The sequence below is a fragment of the Trachinotus anak genome, unplaced genomic scaffold (assembly GCF_046630095.1).
Source record: "Trachinotus anak isolate AG129_WGS33_773 ecotype Australia unplaced genomic scaffold, CSIRO_AGI_Tana_v1 ptg000016l, whole genome shotgun sequence".
Lineage (NCBI taxonomy): Eukaryota > Metazoa > Chordata > Actinopteri > Carangiformes > Carangidae > Trachinotus > Trachinotus anak.
Genome location: NW_027273867.1, coordinates 10,056,871 through 10,079,835, shown reverse-complemented (window position 1 = coordinate 10,079,835; position 22,965 = coordinate 10,056,871). Strand labels below are relative to the sequence as shown.

The 22,965-nt window shown below is 39.2% G+C and overlaps 1 long non-coding RNA gene across 1 annotated transcript in view; it reads left to right on the top strand.

The window, feature by feature from the left end:
- LOC139633637 (uncharacterized) overlaps positions 1-22,965 on the top strand; it is a 273,989-nt gene that overhangs the window by 126,999 nt on the left and 124,025 nt on the right. Inside the window, exon 2 of the long non-coding RNA XR_011693793.1 lies at positions 9,548-9,643. This is a non-coding gene — a long non-coding RNA (uncharacterized lncRNA). The remainder of the gene's footprint in view (positions 1-9,547; positions 9,644-22,965) is intronic.

The window sequence follows — 22,965 nt, the reverse complement described above, 5'->3', positions numbered from 1 at the left end:
GCACATATGATATGATTAGTTTTAGAGGAAACATCAGAGAGACTCAGCTACATGTTTGACCCAGACTCAGATGAGGATTCTGTAGTGCACCAGAATCAGCAACTAGCAGACATGTCAGAACGGTTAGTGTTGTTAGCATCTTTCATGTCTTTATGCTGTTTGTTAGCATGCAACCGGCAGTGGCTGACACAGTGTAAGTGGTTGTGCTAATGCAAAATCTAGCTCACTCTAGTGACAATGTTTCAGGTATATTTTGCCCCCCGTCCCTGCAAGTTGATGCAGTTGATTCCTTAGTTGTTTCACGTATGAATCCCTGGCTGTCTGAATCTGTTTTTATGAGACTGTCATTGGTTCACTGCAGTTCCAAGGTGGAAATACTCAGTCATGGTGTGTTATTATCTTTTATTATATTAGAAACATCATATGGACATGTTAACAAGGTTAAAAACTTGATTTTCATTTCGGGGATCTATAAAGATATGCCCTGCATGCCAGTGCCAACATGAAAACATCATGGAGCATCATGATCTAGGGCACCATGGAGGAAACTGCTGTTCTCCATAAAAAAAAAAAAAAAAAAAAGGATTAAAAAAAGAAAAAACAAACTGATGTTTAACATGCAACAAATCTGCTTGGCTGGAAACCCCCCCCCCCCCCCCGCAAAAAAAAAAAAAAATAGAAAACAAACAACCAAACAAACAAACCAAAAAGTTGAGTAAAGCACTCAACCATCAGATGCTCACTCTGTAAAACTTATTATTGACTTTTGAATTTACTGATCTGCTGAAGCCTGCACGTATTTAGCATTAACTCTCAACATTTGCTTAATATACACTGTAGGGATCGAAGTAACTAGATTTTTAATGTTAAACGCAGTGCATCAGTTTGTATTGATGAATCCTCACAGGCTTGTAAATATCTAAAAGTTTTGGTCTGACATGAGGCAGTAATTCAAAAGAGGCTGCTGTAGCAATGCTGTACAATAACTTCTACACTGTACAAAATACTAAAACATGAAAAAGTAATGGATGCCATTAGGTATGGCCAGTGGATAAAAAACGTTTATTGAACTTTAAAAATTCATACAGAACCACAGGGGCACCTCATAGGGATTGCATTATTTAAGATGTCTCAGTAGCTAGTAGAACAAATGTGATGGGTATCCCCTCGCCATAGGTCTGTGTTTAAAGTAGAAAACATTTAATTTGGTTACCTTGAGTGCTGTGAAAGGCATGGAGGTATTTGGGGATGGATCCCAGGTGCAGAGAACCTGAACTTTCTTGCCCATAATCTGTCCCATTTCTTGTCCCAGGATTAAGGTAGCAAAAATCCCATTAAGATATATTGATAAATGCCTTTCACTGGATTTAAATAAGCCTTAACTACAAATACCGCTAAACAAAATGGAACACACTGAGTACATTGATTGATTAGTGGGAGTAACCCTGTCACCCACTGATCCCTGAGTGGATGTTTTGGAGCTTGGGTTTCTTAGTTGCTGCCAGCTTTTCTCTTTTCTTGTACTTTTCTGCCAACATTTTTGTTACTGAAGCCAGGGAATCCAAATTTGAACACACAGTGCAGTCTGTATTAAACTCAGGTAGGGAGGGCAAGGAGCGACTACCACCACAGCCATGGCTGACACATCCATCATTCAAGCCAAACTAGCCCCCGAACATACTGTACCTGTCAGTTAGTCTGAATGTATCCGTAATTAATCCCAGATTGGAAAGATTAAAAGACTTTAAAACCAAATCAAATGGAAGCAAATACCAATTGTGGTTGTCCTAAATTTCCAAAGCACACATGGATTTGTCTCAGGGCACATTATGGGCAAACTATAAAATCCCCTTGTCTATTCAAATGTACTGTAGCTGTCCTTCCATGCCTTAGGGACAAATAAAGTAATACTTCAGGATGCTGTATAGCTCCTTGGCTTTAAAACGTAAGGTGCCTTGCCCAGTTTCTCTGGCATGGGTTTTCACACCCAATCTCTTTAGCTTGAAATTGATTACTGAAATAGTTTTTAATAGCTTAAAGGCGAATTCAGCACTGAATCATATGGCAGAAACCCACTGCTGCATTTTCCAAGGGCTGAAACCTCAGTCTGGCCAGACCCCAAAAAGTTATGTCATAGCAGGTTTTTCCATCAGCTATCAAAGGTGAAAAATACCAGCTCTGACATCTCTGACTGGGGATTTGTTCAGAGTTGCACCTGCTTGAAACTTTTATTCCGTGGGGAGTAGTGCAGACGCTGTTTTCGATTTGGTTTGATTTACCCTTTAAAAGAAAAATCATGGTTACACAGGTATAGATGCAAACATCTATGGACAAGCCTTGAAGATTGAGTAAACAGACCTACACTTGATACACCATTTTTCAATCTGCTTGTTCACTACTTCACCAGTTACAATCATCGCACCACAGGTGCAGATACCACAAGCAACAAGAAAAGCTGTGCAAATAGTTTCTCCACAGGGATGGTGTTAAATGCTGCAGACCTGAAAACCCTGAAAGGTTTCATGTAAAAAACCCCACTGGGCATTTTGCCAAAGCTTTCAATCACCACTTAAGATTCGCTCTGTGGATGCTGTTAGATGATGGATTCCAATATTCAATTTCAAGCCTTGCTGTTTTGATGGCTTGAGTCCAGAAAGAAGTGTTTCCCGTGCATACAGCAGTCACCCTTGTTAGTCGTTGTCAGAGGAAATAACAGGTTTGATCACTGTCCACATCCACAATTCACAGGGAGGGGGCACGGGCCAGTTCTTTGCAGACATTTTTATGACATAACTATAAAGCAAGTATAAAAATATCAGTAGTCTGCAGAGGGATAGTGCTGTCTCCTTTAACACCACAGCAATAAGTCACTGATATGAAACAAACACACCATACACAGTGATCTACATAAAAATGAAACCTGGGACTGACCTTCCCCTCTATAACTGTGTCTATTCTTATAGCGTCAGTGATATATAAGAAGTTACATGGTAAGCATATTAGCTGGAATTCAATGAAAGATAATGATTTTTTCTCTGCGCATGCTCACTTTATACAAATCTCTCTGTCCTCTACTTTTCTATTTTGTGAAAAAAGAGCGAGTGATCCCTTAGGAAAATCATGCAAGGCCGGAGGGCTGATTGTGCTATTCAATAGAAGCGTTATTATAATCAGCCCATGCCTCGCAATGCAGACAAATTACTGATACAACGTCTCAAAGAGGAGGAGAGAACCAAAGAAAGGAAACCCAAAGAGATGCTATCAAACCATATCACAAGTCCTGCCACCACTATTGAGAACTTTTAATTTGTTCAAACTGTCTTGGCCGACTAAATTTCAAAACCTTTGTTTGTCAAATACAGAACATAGATGTGGGAAAGTGATTTGCTTTTTTTTTTTTTTTTTTCCCTCAGTCTAATATTGATTCAATGGTGTATCATATTAGTTAGTTTGGGTTATGTATACAGAGTTAGACTCCCTCTGTGTGTGAGTGTGAATGGCATGGGGAAGAAGCAAGGGGAGAAATTGGACTGTCTGGCAGTATTATAGCAGCTATCAGACCTTGCTGCTGCAGCAGTGCTCATAATCAGAGCTGGGGAGGAAAATTGACTGCTGAATAGATTTGGAGTTTTGCCGCTAGTCAAAATACCCTGTCAAAACTGAATAAGATCCTAGCTGGAGGCTTGTGGCAATGCATTCTTTTTCTTGTGGAAATTATTCACTTATAATGGGGTGGCTGACCTTTGACATTGTAGGGATGTGTCATTCATTTACGCTAATGGCCTCGTCCTGAGTCAGAATCTGTGCTCATAAACACAGAGAGTGCGCCAGACAGAGACGAGACAGAGTGAATCCATTACCTCATTTGACATTAACCACTGTAAGGGGATATTGCTATTAATTCAAATTTGTTTTAACAACTGGAAATGAGGCTCTGCGTCACAGTGAGAATGAGGAACCAGCCAGCACGACACCATGAAATCACAGTGGTAGCAGCCCTAAGGGTCCTTGTTTAATTAAATCACCCACCTGCATGCCAAGGAAAGTAGCCACATATGTTCATGCTAATGCACGCACCATATAGCAAAGGGAGGTCTGATTTTACTAATGAACCCTGACACCAGCTTGAAGGGCTGACAGGAGTTCAGTGCTTGGACCAATGCTTCCCGTGCTAAGTCGAGTAAATCTAACTCAAAGACCACCTGTGGGCGTCATTCAAATCAAATCCGAGGTTTTTTTTTACACTCCATGTTAAGTGGGGTGAACCAGTTTGTTCCAAATAGCACTGTCACTCGTCCTCAAACACCTGACTAAGCCAGTTAAAGGGCCTGTCTTTGGATATTGAATCTGGCAGCATTAAAAAAAAAAATGTATGTCAAAATTAGAATGTTTCTGAGTGGCCCTAATTTCCCTAGATGACACTGTTGGTTTTCTACCTTGGTGGGCAGTGCTGTTTAGACAAGGAAGACAACCTGCCACAGGACATCGTGGGTAATAACGCATTGGCATTGCACCAACTCAAAGCAGATCTGACAGCAAGGGCACAGAGAGCCATTACTGCTTGTCTACAGGATTTATGGGATATTTAGGAAAATGTGATGGGTGCTTATTGCTGCAAAATTATGTCTGTCAGATAAACAGGCCAGAACAAGCAAAATAAATGTTGCATGCTGATGGAAAATAGAATATGAAAAACCAAAATAATTGCATTGATTTAAGAGAGGGACATATTTAACAGTGAAAAGCTCCTGTTCTTTTAAAATCAACTTATCAGTAAGGAAAGAGCATTGTCTAACAGGCAAACCGCTGTTGTGGTTGGAGACTATTTTCCACACTCTGCTATTACAAAGTGTTGATTGTCATATTGGATCGCAGATGTCCTGGTTGCCAGTTCTAATCAAGCTTGTTTAAAACAAAGCCAGCACACTGGAAGTGACATGATTCATACCACGTTTGTATTTTCACGCATCCAAATCAGCAGCTCAATCAAGCTCGGTAGTGTCAGACTACTAATAACTTTAATGAAGGGTGATTAAAATAAACAACACACAACTTTCCGGAACAACTTTACCATCTTTGCTGTAGGGGGAACGGCAGATTATTGGATTGTTTCCTACCACTGGAGAGGCTGAATATGTATTGAAAGTTGTGGGTTTCACTTATAACCACCACAGGTACCGTTGTGTTGTCTGTTTGTCCCCAAATGACCTAAAATGATTCCACAAAGGGCCTGATTACAATATAAGGAATGTAGCATGTATCACCATCGTGTATGGATAGTGGTAAGCTGCACCGGCAGTTTCACAAAATAACCTGTGATGTTACTATTATACATTGTTCAAATGCGGGCAAATCCAATCGACCCACCTAAAGGATGTGGCTGGCAAAGCTATATATTTTTGGTAAATGTCAAAAAAATTAATGAGGAGACCAAAATCAACTGCTCATTTCTTCGTCTCTCTTTATTTTCTGTGGTTCTTTGCCCCAAGCCTTTTGGTTCGAACACAGGATGTAAATCTTTAAAAACAGGTCAATATATAGTTGCATGAACAAAAAAAGAAAGAAAATTTAATACATGGGAAGTGTACTTTTCAGCAAACATTGCTCAAACAGGAGTAAATAATGCATTTAATGGGGACTACTTTTAGTGGTGGTTAATTTGTGCTCTACTGAGTTTTTACGGCCTCAGGACTGTGCATGTGGAATCGACTCAAAATAAACCAGTGTCCATGTTCACAGTAATGAAGAAATACATCACCCAGACAACAATGGAGCTCTATGGCAGGGAGAAATAAGGTATTTCAGACTCTGGCTACACAGACAATACTTGATTTAAATTGTTGATTTGAGAAAATAAGAGAAAATTAAAAATACACTAATTTTAAAAGAAGTAATATCCCAAATGTAAACCTAATTTTATATTTTATATGTTATTTTTTTGTTCTGATTTTATACCTTGGTGGGCATATGACTTTATTCCACCTTGTGTAGACAAAGTCGTATTCTACTCCCGAGCCTGTGCCTTGCAGTCTCCAGATGCATCCTTACTATTTTCTCTCCTTCTCACTTCTGTGCTTCAATTTCTGTTCATATTTGAGCCTCATCAGATGATTTCCAGAGTCAGGGCTCTAGTACATATGATGGCATTATGATACAGGCAGAGGTGGCAGTGGCGATATGTTCTCCCTGGATATTGTGCAATCATGACACAGCTTTGTGCACTGAACGTTTATGTCCACGCGCTAGTGCTTCTTCAATTCGTTAATCACTGGTCCTTAGTGGGGCTGCTGAATGTCATTACTGGCTCCTCTGAGCCACTGACAGACACATGCTGGGGACCAGGAATAACACGGGCCCCAAAAAATCTCATTAACACCGAGTCAAATATCTGAGAGTGAAACGGGATGTCCAGTCTCACACCATCTTCATTACATACCCTGCTGTGTCACTGCACCTCCAAGTGTGCAAACGGCTTGAAGACAAATGGTCATCCATTCTTCTTCTACTTGTCAGTCCCATTATTAAAGTTCAGGGGAGCTGTACCTCCTGTGAAGAGCCAACTCACACTTAACTTTTAGAGAGTTTAAGGAGTATTTTGGTCCTTGGTTGAGGTAAAAGCCCATTCTATCTCTTTGACAGATCAAATTTCAACATCTTAACCTCAACAAGTAAAGAATTTATTCAATTACCCTACTACAGTAAATTATCTTACAGTGTGCTTGAAATAAATCACCAGCTAATTTCTTACCTACTGTTAAAAATACAAAAAGCCATCATTTTGTTGTTGGTAATTCTAGGTCAGAGACTGGGTCACTGCAGATGTCGCATTCAGCACTGATTGCTGAATGTGACAAATTAATTCACAATCAGAGCACTCAGCAGTGTGTTGACCTGTCTTTGTGCCTCAAACAATGACAAGAAAGTTTGCCTTTCTCACAAGTAAAACTTTCTGTGCCACTTGAAGATATGAATATTATACTGCATGTAATAATAATGATTACAGGCTGTGAGGTTGTGGAAAACATTTCAGCAAAGTGCTCACATATGGCAGCAAGGCAGAGGAGTGTATGGTGATATATATAAGTTTTGCTATTGCTACATAGACAGTGTTAGAATTAACAGCAGTTTAGTGACCAGTCTAGATAGCTAGCCCTGTCCCATTTTGTCACTTTCAGATAGTGACTCAAGGTAGCCTCCATATATAAACCAGCTGAGAAATGAAAAATGGATTGTTAGAGGAAAAGCTATCCTGGCTCTGTCCAAAGAAACAATCAAAAAATCCGCCCACCACCACCTTTAATTATGCTTACAAGCAAATAATATCTAGTTTGTTTAATCCATACAGAAAAAGAAATGTTAATACAAGGTTGTTGTGATTAGACTTCACTCACACACACACACACACACACACACATATATATGATAAACATTATATTATATATAATAGTATCCATCTTCTCATTTGACTGTTAGAAATAAAGAGTAATAAAAGTATTTCCCAAAAATGTTAACTGTTTCTTCTCAGGAGATATCTGTATCAGTTGTGTTTAATGTATGATGCCAAAAAGATTTCAAGCCAGACACAGCTAAGCTAAGCCAGGAACACCAAACGGAGTCAAACGTCTAGTGCTGGGTATTTTTTTTGTCTGAAAAAACATTATTATCTGAGCTAAAACATGAAAAGGGAAATAATAGGAAAGGAATAGGGGGTCGTGAGCACCTTGTACAGTGTTAAGGAAAATGGGTGATGTGAGAACAAACAGATTAAAAAGATGAATTTGGATTGAAATGTGAGAAAGGGAGGAGTGTCACTGACATAAGATGAGCGGGACATGAAAGTAAATATTGAGAAGAATCTTGAGAGACAGAGGCAGATATAAGTAGTTTATGCTGACATGAGTATGGATGGCAGAGGGAGATGTGCTGGGAAAACAAATTGCCCAGAGGCAACCCTGGAGTATAACAAATAGCAGCTTCATATTCTTGTGTGTCTCCTGGTCATTGGCTCATCAGTTAAAGTCCAACCAAGAGCAGAAAACATGATTAAACTGGGAGGAATGACCATAAGATTGGAATAAAATGGAAAAATAAATCCTTGGGGATATTTCTAATGCAGCCTAATGTAGTTACAGTACAGTTACAGTTTTAATTAATAACAATAGCAGTCACTGTTACATGTATGAGTCATTCTTTGTCGGCCATATGGATGCAAACGGGCCCCTATAACACAACATGCATGTAACGTGAAAGTCTAAATGAGCTAATCATTATGTGAAAGCAAAAGGTTCTTAATTACTATGTGTGCTCATTAGTCGACCAGTTCTCCCGCAGTCCGTGTGGTCTCACACGTACAAAGTGACCAGGTGTGGCTTTGATAAAAGTATGCCTTCGGAAAGAAAATGCTAATGAGCGTGCTAATCAGACTTATTTAAAGTAAATCATGGCTTAATTAATCTTGAGTAGCTCTGATCAAAAGGGAATGTGGGTGGGATTCGCGAGTTGAAGGGTGCTTCGGTACATAATGTGGTGATGGAGCAGACCAAAGACAGCAAATGATTGCAGTATTTGAGAAGATGATGGCTGAAAAATAGAGAAGTGCTGATGAAATGTGACAGTCATCAAAGAGATTTCCTCAATGTTCTCTCTGCAGTTCCCCTGGGATTGTTGTGCATTTGTTATACTTGTGAACTGTAAAGACAATCTGACAGCTTTTTGTAAACATGCTGTTGGATATGAGCACACAGTGCCTGCATCATCCTCTAGAGAAAGCAGTCATAGGGTTATACCCAAGTGCAAAACATTATTGAATTACTTAACTTTAAAATAGCTCAAAAATATTTGGTACGGTTTGGTTAGGTTTCGGAACAGATCATGCTTTGGGTTAAAATATGTACTTAAAACGATAGCTTGAGTCAAGGCCGGGAACACACTGGATAAGTCTTGGTTTTAATTTTAGCTGCCTGCATGACACACATGTGAGACGAGCGTCTCATGCATCGCATGATCTAGAGATTTGGCCTCTCACCTATTTTTCATGCGTGACACATGCGTCTTGCATCAAAAATAGACAGGGCAAAGGCCTTTTGACAGTCAGTCATTTTGACATCATACCAGCAATATTACACACAACCTTTCATTATAGTCTCTATATCTAGACTGAATCTGAACATGTCATAGAAAAAATAAATATATATATTCTTTTTAACCATTTTAGTAGCAGCTGCATGTGGTGACGGTGGTGTTTTAGAGGCATTTTCTGTCAAAACTAAATCAGAAATTGATTAGAAATGAAGAGAAGTCCAACATTCAAGTATCCTGCAAACTCTATGTATGTCATGAAGCACATGCCACGCATCCCGTGTGTTTCTGGCGTGAGCGTAGTTGCACTTGCGCATAGGAATAGGTAGTTCAATGGTTGGAAAAAGAAATGTAGTTCCAAAGGAAAGGTAAAGCAGCAAAATATTCAAAGTATAGCATACACATAGACTGATATTAGCTTTTTTTTCTGTGGTGATTTTTTAAAAGTGGCTAAAATATGTTTTTGCAGATGCCTCCATCCACAGCAGCACATCACTCCGCTTCTGTGCCGGTGCTTCCGGCTACTTGACTTCACTGAGAGGGCACTGATCTGAATCTACTACAGGTAATACACTGACTGTGGATAACTACCTCATACACATCCCCACATCAAATAACCCAAACTATCGCTTCGTTGTCTTGGTTACACAAATAAACACGCAGTTGTAGACTGCTCGTGGATAAAAAAAAAATCTGTTTCACACAGGTAACAAACAGCAGTCTCTTGTGTGACAGTCCACTCCAGCCTTGTCCTATCACAGACTTTGTCATTTCATCACCTAACTTCACCTAATTAGAGGTCACCTACAAATAAAACACAACTATGGGTCATAATAAGCTGCTTGCACAGCTGACCCATGAAGCACGGTCTCCTGCCCACCCCTTTCAAAATCCACACACCCAGATGGTAACAGAGGCCATGTGTCAAAAATCCCTGATAACATCACAAGGATTATTTTCCCAGAATTTATAAAAGGTTCTTTCATTTCTCAGACTGAGTACTCCCTGTGACAAGTACAACAGATCTTCATGTCTAAAATTGGTGGAATAAGTTCAGTCTTACTGTGGGAAATCAAGACATACGCTGTTAGACACTGTCTACAACCCATGGTTAAGAGTAGTAGTATCTTGTAAAATTAGTACACAGTGAAACACATGAAGCAATACCATTGTGTAACTCTGTGTTTTACACCTGTTATCGATCTGTTTACTGTACATTTTCAGTCAAAATTGGGGATGAAATGTACAACATAACACCTCCATCCGACTCTTAATATGTCAACAAACAGCAGCTGCTGATAACAGCACTGAAATGGTTTTGTATTGACTTATTCATCTGTCTTTTTTTGAATGTCACTTGTGATGTCGTAAAAATACAATGAAAGTGGTTTAAAAGACCTGTCTCATTCTGAATAGTCAGTGTGTTACTTTGGAGCAATTTGCCAAGTGTTATCTGACATTGCAACAAGAAAGCAGTTCGCCAAAGACTACTTTTATCCTCAGTCATTTTAACGTCACGTACGATCTCCATTTCGTTCTTCCTCTTATGTGCTCCCATATGTCCATCACCATTGGCGGTGCATGTGCAGAGGAGTGGCCGTTTGAACTGCATCTTTATTCAATGGGGAACAGGTTGACCTCTTTGAATAGTGCTGCATTTGCATGTGAAAGGGAGGTTTTTAGAGTTCAAGTAAAGATAAGGAGAGGATGAGAAATGTTCTCTTCTCTCCCACCATTGTGCCTTGAGGCATCTGATCTCATTGCTCTTTTTATTTTTGGCCTGTAGTAGTTTTTTTTTTTTTCTTCCTCTTACTTACACGCGTGTGCATGAGGACAACACACACATGCTGCACACATTCCCTCCATTTGACCTCTTGTGAGCAAACACACACACACATGCACACTCAATCCTATCCCGCTTCATCTCCAGCTAAGCTCTTGAACTCTCTAATAAGCACTTAGGAGTTCGACAGAGATTTAAACTGTGCTGTGCGGTGGCTGTACAGTAGCAAGGGAATAATGGTGGAGGGGAATGAGAGGAGGAGGAGAAAAAAAACTCTCTGCTAGAAAGCCAGAGTGCCCTGGCAAGGGATCAGGGCCGAATTCACTGCTCACATCATCCATCCTGTGTTGCTGCCTGTCATCCGTGCTCTCCATCATGCCGGAGAGAAAACTCGGTGTAAGAACTGAGTGGAAATGTGTGTTTGTGTCAGTGTGTCTTTACTGCAGATTTCCTGTGCCACGGTAACTACTATGTAGAGCTGCAACTGAGGATGATTTCATCACTGATTAATCTGTTAATTGAGAATAGTTTAGCCAGTAAAGCGTCAAAAAGTTAGTTTGCAGGTGTATTAATTTACATCACGGTAATACAAAACAGAGAGGCAGCAAATCCTCACACTCCAGACTAAAAAACCTGCAAATATTTGGCAAATTTTGTCAAGTGAATTTCAAGGAAAATGAACAGATTATCAAAATCACCACTGATTAATTTTCTGTCATTCAACTAATTCTTTCAACTCTGTAATACACACCACAGTTGGTACATGCACTACTGAATGAATTATGTAAACACTGTTTGAGTCCAGGGCAGCGTAGTATCTCAGTGTTTAGTTAGCACTGCCGCTTCACAGCGAGAAGTTCCCGGGATCAATTCCACCACCTGGCTGGGGCCTTCCGGTATTGAGTGCGCACGTTCACCATGTGTCTGTGTGGGTTGTCCTTCTGGTGCTTCGTTTTATTTCCCTAGCACAAAGCCATACAGGTTAGGTGAATTGAGACTTTCCAAAACTGGCAGACTGCTGTGCTCATTTTCCACAGCAATTGGCCAGGTTTGTGGAGGTGAGAATGTTAAACGGGGTTAAGGTCTCCTTCAAGCTTTCAAGCTGTACGACTGAGTGCAACACCGTGAATGCCTCTGAGGAGAGGCTGTCCAAAAGTGCGAGCCTGAAACAAGCTAAAGGCAGCTGAATCGTGCATAGATTACCCAGGAGGCAGCGGGATGCAGCCCTGATGAATAAGTGATGCAGATTTTTTTTCCCCACATATTTGAGTGTGGCTGTTTGGAAGACGTAACATTTTCACCTCCTAGATGTAGTCAAGCATCACGTTGTACAGCACAGTTGGCTTCCACTAGGGCTACAGCCATCGATTATTTTAGTAAACGAGTACTCTGCTGATTATTCAATCGATTAATCGAGTAATCGGATAAGAACTACTTTTGTCTTCTTAAAGAATAAGATATTAGAGAACAATATAATATATACAAAATATGTAGAATATGAAAAATATAAAAAAGAGAAAAGAACACAGGTCTCTTAAAATGAACAACTTATTTGAGTCCTTTGAAGAAAAATCAACATTTTTATTCTTTAAATTGCTACAATATTATCTGCCAAAACCAAACCCAGCTCACTCTCTCTCTCCTGCGACTGTGTGTGTGCTCTGTGTGCATGTGATGACATCGCTCTGAACAGAAAGACAAACTCTTCTGCCAGTGTAAAAGGAGTCAATCGCCATTTTTAGTGGGTATACGAGTGTTTAAAAAACCTGTTTATACCTGCTACTGTAGGTGTCCTATAAACATTTGCTTAGCATAGCCCAAAGACTGGACACAGCTAGCCCGGCTTCATGCAAAGGTAACGAAATGCAATGATGAGAATCTTGAAACCTCAGTAATAAACATATATCTAATTTCTTTAATCAGTATAAAAATTAAGCATAAATATGATAATTCACCATCTTACGAGCCGGTACGTTCCTGTTTACTTCTTGGCTGCAACCAGTAACTTTCAGGAGTTTACGCTGGTTGACTAGTAGTTTGACTCGCCAGATGTAGCCTGTTAGTATAATCCTGCTACTATTCCATTTCACCTGCCTCTTACTATTTTCAACTTCACCTACAGGATTAATAAAGGACCATGTGAATTGGTGACCTTTAAAGGTGTTGATAGGTGGATTTTTATTACCAGTCAACAGAGGTAGGTCAGCTGTTTCCCCCTATTTCCAGTCTTTGTGCTAAGATAAGCTTACCAGCAGCTGACTGTAGCCTTTATATTTAACAGACAGATATCATTCTGCCAGAAGGACAATAACTATATTTCTCATAATGATGAACTACTCCTTTTAATCGTCTGTATGTTTGAAGTGGCTATCAAAATCGTTCCAGTCCCATCAATACACAGCATGAGCAGGTTTTGATGGATGAACAGATGTTTCCAGTGATAAATATGCAGATTAAGACTTTCAGAATTTGCCAGCATCATGATGATGATGATCATCATCATCATCCACCTCTCTCTCTGTCTATTATTTCTCATTACATTACTCTTAAAAGTTTCGCAAAGAAGCTCTTAGAGCTGACCTCCAACCTCTTAGCACGGCACAAATCAACTGGTACTCAGTATTTTATCTGTGAGAATCAATTTGGTTTTATGTTTTTTAAGAGCCATGCACTCTCAACCCAATTGCATCATTTTACTCGTGGGGAGCTTATTGCATCATGATCGTACCATGATCTGAAATTTAAAGCGCCACAAGCTGAGGAATTTGCTATGCTTAAAATTTATGATGCCGCATCAACAGCCTCTGTAACTCATTCAAACTCCACTCTCATTACTCAGGCGCCATCAAATCTTCCGGTATGCTCTTGCAGCAATCTGTCATTGTTATTCATAAAATGTGTAACTATGAATCGCAGGGTGTTAAGTGAGTGACAGTTTAATTTTCACTGTCTGCATTGTGCCCCCATCCCCTCAAATGCTTGCCAGTTCACCATCACCTGCGAAGGCGTCGGTATTGGTGACATTTTCATTCGTAACAATATATCAGCCTCCTGGGCTTAGGTTAGACTGCTCCTAATGTATGTTTTTAAGTTACTTGTTTATCATTCTGGCTTTCTCTTCTATTTCTTCTTATTCATCTTTAGTCTACTTTTATATCTTCTCTTATATTATCTTTATTTATTTGTCTTATTCAATACATGTGATCATATCGGGGAAAAGGAGATATAATCTTTGATAACTGGCCTCTCCTGTATTGGCAGGAAGTCTCAGTCATCAACAATCAAGTTCATTTTTTTGTCAATGCAATAATCCATTTGGTCTGGTTACTTCTTTTTCCACAGTTCCTTATTTTTCTCCAACTCATCTGCCAAAGCCCTGCTGTAGCAATGCCAGAGAGGTCAAATGACAGTTGATTTTATGCTGTTATGATGGAATACAACACAGCATGATAAAATACAGCTTGACGTGATGTCAGCATCCTGATTTTTATTAGAGTTGAATATCTTAACCTTGACTGTAATTGCAGAGAGGATCCTGAGACGGGCTAGAGATGGAAAATGAGAGGAAACAAACAGGTGGCTGCATCTCGCCACTGTCTCCACATCAATCTCCTGGTGTCCTGCCCCAATTAGACTGCGTTTATTACCCACACCTGCTAAAATACCACTGTTGTTTTTCTCAAATCATCTTGTTTGTGCAAGCAGTCATTTGCTGTTGAAACACTTAAGGGTTTGATTGCTCATGCAGTTATGAAATGAAAGCTGAAAGGATTTTTGAAAATGTTTCTTTGTCAGTTAGTCAGAGAGAATGCTGGAGGTGAAGATATGTGAGGAGATATATTCACGTATACACGTATCTATGTGTGTGTGTGTATATATATAAATAAATATATATATACACACACACACACACACACACTAAGGGTGTGCATCTCACTAATACAAGACAATCCGATACTTATCTAGATACATTTGGTACGATAGGATTCAGGGATGATACATTTTAACATGGAATGTGGACACACCAGGTCACTCCCTGACTGGGTCTTATCAGCTGCGACTAACAGTGGTGAAAGCAACATGAGTAATGAATTACAAGTGTTACAGACAATCCGCTTCCTGTTTACACTGGCTCGCACATGCACAGCGTCAGTGAATGGTCATGTGTGTATGTGTTTTCAGGTGTGGTAGTATCGTTTCTGATACGGAGCTAAAACGTATGTCTGGATGGAGGTAGTTTTCGTTTTAAAACTGCGTTTTAAAATTAAAACGTAGCAGTGTGGATGTAGCCTTTGTGCTAGCTGTACTACTAGCTTCCTCAGAGATGTAGACATTGATCAGACAGAGCTTTCAGCAGCATAGCAGCAACATTAAGCCGATTCATAACTTTGAAATCAGACCATCGGCCGGTTCATGGTACATTTTGATCAATCCCAGGGACGGTTAACCGATGCACTCGCATCTTTTTAAAATTAAAACGGATTTCCGAATTCATATAGGTTATATTATGATGCATGTGTATGATACATTGTAGTTAATTTAGTCTGTAATTTTTGTCTGATGTAGCCCCACAGTCATGTCTTTATCAACACTTTTACATTTGAACTATTCCATTCAGATTACTTGGTCAAGTTTGCAATTGCACTCTTACTACCTGGAGTATCAAAGGCTGGACATTTCAACCATTTGTCCATTATTTTAAGCTGTTTTAACCATTGATTTGTGTGTTTTAGGTATCTGTTTCAACCATTTCACCATTTGTTTTCATTTATTTCATTTGTCAATGGAGAGATGGGGTAATCTTTCACAGTGCAGCTTCAAAAGTACCTCCCCCTTGAGGTATAAACACTCCTGGTTAGACGTCACTGGTGTATAGTGTCAACAATACCCTTTGTCACTGTTCTCTCTGCTGGTTCTCAGTAATGTTCTTTATATTTGAGCTCCATTCAAAAGCTGCTCCAGGAGCAAGGACAAATAGTTGGCAGAGTTAAACTATCGGCCTTTTGATCCAGCGTGGCATGAATAATATGCTGCGTATACTCTGCATAAACATCATCTTAAAACAGCACTGCCTTGCCTCACTAAGATGAATGGACCTGAGAAAGTCAGACACTGAGTCTGTGCTGTGACTTTGTGAAACTGTGCTCATTTGTCATGTAATTAGAGCCTTGTTAGAAGTTGTTGTTGTCTGTACACACACGTCTTTCTTGTTGTTGCCTGCAAGAATCTCCAGCGACACCGCCGTCTTCCCACCTTTTCCACACACACTTGCAGAGTGACACATTCATTTGCACACCAAAATAATGGACACAGGTACAGGAATAATGCCTGCAGAGAATGCTTATGTTTTAATGGACATGCATTGTACATCATGTTGGAAAGTGTGAAAAAAAGACAGAGCTATCTACCACAAATTGTCGCCTGAAAGATGCATTCAGAATATCCTCGTCTTTCTGTACAAGATGTCGTTGCTTGATCTTGATCAGAAGTCCTGAGAGAGGCAGCCACAACCACAGAGGCGGCTTAACATGTCTCTGGCTTATTCCCAAAATCCGAGGTCGACCATGTATTCCTGCAGTGAAAGAGGAGTCAATGGATATCTTCTATGTATTCCTTCCTCTCACCTCCACATGTGTGAGGAGTACAGTGTTTTGTCATGGTCTGTTATGCAATACAGCTATCCTAATAATACTTATCAGTTATAGTATTCAAGAATTTTGCAGGATTTTGAAGTGGACTGCAGCAATCTCTACAAGTGCTGGATGGATTTCTATGAACTTGGTTAAAGACACTTATGGTCTCACGTAGAATGAAGGCTATTGACTGTGGTCATTTCCTGACTTCTCTTCTGGCACCACCATGAGGTTGACACTTTTTAGTCTTAGGCTTTCTAGTAAAGAGTCCCGCCAACTCTCGGCTGGATTGCTGTGAAACATGGTGCAAATATCCATGGTGCACAGATGATCAATCCTGCTGATCCCCTGTTTTTATTTCTGGCATCACCAAGAGGTTGATGCTTGTTGATTTATTTGAAGTGTCTTGCTAGTTATCTGTTTTTTAACAAATGCTTGCGGATCAGAAAACACACATAGTCGTGATATTTCAACAGTCATATGACTTTTATAAAGCCCTGACCAAAAAAAAAATCTGAAAATGCTTATATGAGTGGTTTTTTCAGAGGCAATGAGAAAAGAGCCTTGTCATTTAGACCGGGGGACTTGTTGGACAGATTTCCATGGTAACATATGCTACACAGCTACGAAATGTCTCCCCTTTTAAGCAGCCATGCTGAAAACAAATGCGAAGCAGAGGCAAAGCTTTCTCGATCATTTCTTTCATTCATTCAGCACAAGCAGCAAGCAAAGTAACAACAGTGTTTTCAATACTGTGTAAACATTTCTTATCCACATCAAATGAGAATCACTAAATGTTCCTCTTTGCTCTCAGAGGAGGCAAAAGCAAAGTAAGTATGTTATAATGAATCTTCTCTGACTCATTATGTACTAATAAAAGCGGCCAAGAAGGAACTGTGCAGTTTTAATGGGACAACAAATCATCTTTTGTAATCACTCTGTTTTCCCTCACATGCAGCGTGTTGCTTTAAAAACCCCAACAAAAAAACTGGCTGACAATATGAACACAGATTCTCAGAAGATACATCAATCAGTGTAATTATATAATTATGTATTATTTTTAAACAGCAGCTCCCCGATGACTGATGGGAAGGCAACACAATGGCTGTGGGAGATGGACAGTAGTATACACTGTTCAAGGTTTTAGGTTTAAAACTGTAAGAGAATAGAGGCATTGCAAATGACAAATGCTTACATATAAACCAGAATATTTTGGAATTAAGATTCTCTGTTCACTCTGTTTTTGCACTGCTTCTAGGTCAGTGGGCAGTGTTTGGCTACACCCGCAGTGTGTTTTTGGATTGTTCATTCATCTGTCACAATATTCTAGGAATGCTTTGAGGGTATTTCTTCAAATTTAGCACAAATGTTCACTTGCACTGAAGAATGAAGTGATTAGATTTTGGTGGTCAAAGGTCAGAAGTCAAAATCACTGTGATCTCTCAGTTTTTCTCTGTCCTACTGGGCTGTTACTATAACTGCTTTCAAACAGTGTCACATAACTAAATGAATTACTGAGTACTTAGTAAAGTAAAAATTTCAGAAGGGCTCTGGATCAAACAGCAGTACCACAAAATTGTCCAAATCAGTTCACTTTGAAATAATTCCACTTTGAAATAACACTCACAAAAAGTCGGTCATGAGAACTTCCATCATTGGGATAATCGTTGATATTCTCACATGACTGACTTGAAAATGGTGTCTAGCTCGCCAGCATACAGTCCTATATTTTCACATTTTTATTTTGAATTGCCACAAGGGGGAGCCTGCATCTGTCCAGTCGTTCCAAAATGTGAAGCCTGTCACCGTGGTTGAAGGCTCGGCTTGCCCGCTGTATCTCCTGTGAAAGACAGTTAAATCAGATGTGTGGAAATATTATTTCAACACACGGAACGACAGGATAATGAAATGCCCACCTGCAGAACCTCCTGTGGTGTTCAAGGTGTGCCGTGGTCCAACGACTCTTTAACTCCTATCTCCATGACAACCATCCAGCTCTGTTTGCTGAACTCCAAATGAAATTAACCAACGTTACTGTAAATAAGTTACTTAACGTAGCAAGTGTTGATTAAAGTATACTGATGTTGATGTTTATCTAAATATTTGTTACGTTATGATGCTGTATGTTGTGAACGTCATATAACGTTTTAGTCAGTGAAAGCCAGTTAGCCAGTCAGTTAAGCTAATGTTATCTAGGCAATTTTAGCTATGTAGCTAAATAGCTCATTTGTTTCACCTTTTATGTCTGGTCTGATTTTTCCGCAGTCTCAGACTGGAATAGAGCTCCAGCGAATTGACTGCAGTTTACTATATATTTTCATCTAATGGTAACTGTAACATTAATTTGACCACAGCTCATGAGCAACAGTTCAAATCAATTATAATTTATTATATTTGACAGAAAATCCATCTTCTCATTTGATGTATTGTAAGATGAAGTAGTTTAATAGGCTGGAAGCATGTATGCAATAGTGCTGTGAATTGCAATTATTTTGGCCAGGACAATCATGAGATGAAATTTTGTCCCATGCATACTTAAGACTTAATGGGATAAAAAGTTTACAGCAATCAATGTTTTTGGCAACATTTTTTAAAATATTACTCTGAAGCTGGAGAAAATGCTAGACTACCCCTGGAAAGAAAATGGTCTACATCAAGAAAACTTTGGGGGAAGGATATTTCATTTATTTATTTTTTAAGATAATTTTTTGGGCATTTTTTGCTTTTATTTGACAGGACAGTGGAGAATGACAGGAAGGGGGCAGAGAGAGAGGGGGAATGAGTCGAACCGGCACTCTATCTATCACTATCTTTTCAGTAGTATTGGCAAGTATTCCTTGATAAAAATAAATAAATAAAAAAATCCTTAATTTCAAATATAATGTCAACTTATTATCCATTCACAAGTACATCAAATTACCTTCTTAGTTCAGTCAGAATACAAAAGTCATGCTACATCATCTTATTTAAGTTTGAAACTCTTCTTAAAAAGCGCCTCATATTCATCATCTCCCCCCTGAATCATTTCCCATCTTCTCTAATTGCTATAAAAAAACCTATAACTCTTTACTTAGCCATTATTTGGTTCTTCTCGTGGCACTTCTGTCGAACAAGATTATTTACAATTTCAGGAATATTATCAGGGCGCTGCTCAACCTTTATTGGTTTCTAGAAGGAGGTATATCAATATATGGTAGCTCTGTTGTTGCCTACAGGTAAAGAGCAAACTGTCTCATTAATTTTTTACTGTTTTGGATTAATCTGACTACTGGAGCAGTTGTGCGGTCTCTGTCTTTTGGCCACAGACAGACATGTTTCTGAACTGAGAGAGTGTTTGCTATGATAATGAGCACCAACTCTTCAGAACCTGGAGCTTCACTTCCATTTAACTTCCTGCTATATGCTCTCTGACCAAAACCCTTTTTCTGTTTGCTTCGTTATAAATCATGAGCACAATATTGATTCACGGTATGATGATGTGTCATGCAACTGGTGTATTTGAAGCATGCTAAAGCCTGAAGGGAAAATCTTTTACTGCTATATACCATACCTCATAACACTCCAATTTCTGTGCCTCTTTTTCTTTTCATGTTACTGTGCCAAGTTTGCTATGGGCTGAACTGTTTGCTAACAACCCGACGTGCAACACATGTTCAGATATCTGCTGGAATGGCATTAAAGCAGTCCTGTACATCTTCTGCTCAAAATCAATATCTCTTTAATAGAAAATATCTTTATCGTCCAATATAAGTTGAATGAATTGAGTACAACTTGCAAACCCTTGAGAATCAGTGGTATTAATGACTCCAACAGCACTGAATTTAACTGTTGCTTTGGTGTATATATAAAAAAAGAGCAGTTACCTTCCTACTTGTGAGGCATAGAGACATTACAGGCCAAAAGGTTATGGCTGAGTGGTTGTGGTCTTCTGAAAAAATTGTATGAAGCCAGAAATTGATATAAGGAAGACGAATCAGACTGGGAAACAGGGAAGGAAAGTGAAGAAATACATTACTTTCACCACCGATAAGGAGATGACCTTTTTTTAAACTTAGCTTTTTGTGTAATAAACACACAGTTGGGTGTGCATTTAGTTTAAAAATTACATACCTGAATGATTTCAGTTTTAGAATGGTGTACACTTTTTTGGTGATAAGCACCAAAAGCTGGAAACTGTGCATTTTTATTATTATTATTACCATTATTATTATTTGCTACTATTATTATAGCATCTGAATGTCAGTGTGGTGAAATTATAACACATACAGTATTTACCATGGTTACTCTTCATGTTGAGTGGTGTTGTCAAGGCTCAGCTGTCTGCTCGACAGTCGATATGCCATTTAATGTCATCACACTCTGTGCGTTTATTATGTTTGTGTTTCAATTTTATGAAAAGAAACCAAGTCTTAGTTGCTGTGATAGACATTTGACCCACCATTTGTATTCACCTTATACAGCCTGTACAGCTGTCAACAACAGTCAACTCTAATTTATATATTTTTTTGTCATTGTATTTTGTAGTCCCTGTTTATTATTATGCAACACTCCTTTCATTTCATGTAAAAACCCACAGATTTATGAGGCATAACACATTATATTTTTACTCCTCAAATATTAGTTTTGATAATTTCACATGAAACGCAATTTCACATCTTTCAGTCGCTGTGTGTCACAGTCTGGAAATGAAAAGTAAATACACAGATTAAAAAAACAAAAGAAGAAAAAGTCAGATGTAATTTTTAGTGTTTCACACCTTTACAAAAAGGATTTTTCAGTTGGTAGACTGTGAGTGTGTGTGCATGTGTTTGGCCTATATATATAGATAGCGCCCAGATAGTTTAAAGACATTATAAAGACATCACATTGGTCATAAACATGATGAACAGGTCAGTTTTCCCCTAAATTAGTTCTTGTTAAATTATATAACCTCAAGGATGAAAGTAAATGAAATCTATCACCATGCTGTCCTATATAATGATGTTCACAGCATACAACAAGAAACTACATCTTTTATTTTCACCTGTGCTGCAAAATATTTTACCATGACCTTGTGACTCTGTACAAGCTTTGCTATTAAAGCCAGTTTTTGTAGCCTAAGTTGATGTTAAAAGGGATTGTAAGTGTGGTATGAGTGTGTTTGTGTGTCAGAGTAGTAATATCCTTGCACTTTCCTGTGAATAATGGCTCTATAGTGGAGACAGTTGTTGTTAATATGTCTAGTGCACTTTTTTTTTATAGCATCTGTGCTAATGCCTTTAAGCAGAGGATGCACATACACCACAACATCTCATTGTTCTTTTACTACCTCTTTAATGCTCGCTGCACACAGAGTCCCTTAAACTAGGATGAGGCGTGAAGTGATGTAATCAACTATTTCAATTACGTTGATTAATACGCTGTGGAGAGACCCCAGAGAACAGTGAGAGATCTGTGAGGAGGGATTTGTGAAGAAAGTGGTGATTAGTTTTTAGTATGTGTGTATGTGTGTGCGTAAGAGAGAGAGAGAGAGAGAGAGGGCATCGCTGAGAGATCGCTCGGAGGATAGTGCGGCTCGATGGAATGGGTTAATGCTTCAAACTCATCGTCTCCATGACAACGGCAGTCTCCATAAAATGTAAGTTTGATGAAGGAGCTCTACTCGAGGGCTGAGTGACACTTTGTGAGGTTGGAGGTATTTTTGGTCTTTGGGCTCGTTTGGTTCCTGTATTTAGAAACCTCTAAAAAATGGGCTATCTGGCCTACTGCTAGTGTGACATTTCTCAAGATCACATCTTTGTGTACTATGATCCTTGAGGAAAATCTGTTCATCTCCATTCTGTAGGATCATACACAAGGAATTAGGCTATATGTAGCTTAACCCTGTGTGTGTCTAAGGCTGTAGTGGAGCTTGTTATCCAGAAATGAGGGTGACAGGCAACACCAAGGGACAGAGCGATAAGGGACACTTATTCTCCCAAAAGACACACTCTTTCTCTTTCTCTTTCTCTCTCTGTCGTTCTGTCTGATTTTTCTTCTTTCTTTCAAATTTCCTATGCCTGTCTCAGTGTTCTCTTCCATACTTGTTCCCTTATAGGCCTCTTCTGTCTCCTACCTCATCCTCCTTTGTTACTTAGAAAGTAAATTCAAATCAGTGTCAGTCATTAGATCTTTACTATGTGATAGACTCCAGACTCAGCATATCAATGATCAGGGACACATCGTTCTTACATGAGTACAGCAGGCAGACATTCAGTTTATGGTTAACTAAATGTTAAAATGAACAAGATGCGTGACTTTCAGTACACTGTGATTGTTGCAGCTCAATATGCTGCTTGTAGCCTCTAAGACGGACCACATAAACCATATAGTTTACCAAGAGTGGTGCACTGACCAAAAAATACCCAGTTAGCTGTAGCAGTCCTGAGGGTAAAAATGCCATTTTGATGCGAGAGGTCACAGGAGAGTGGGAAAATGTATTCAAGCGAACAC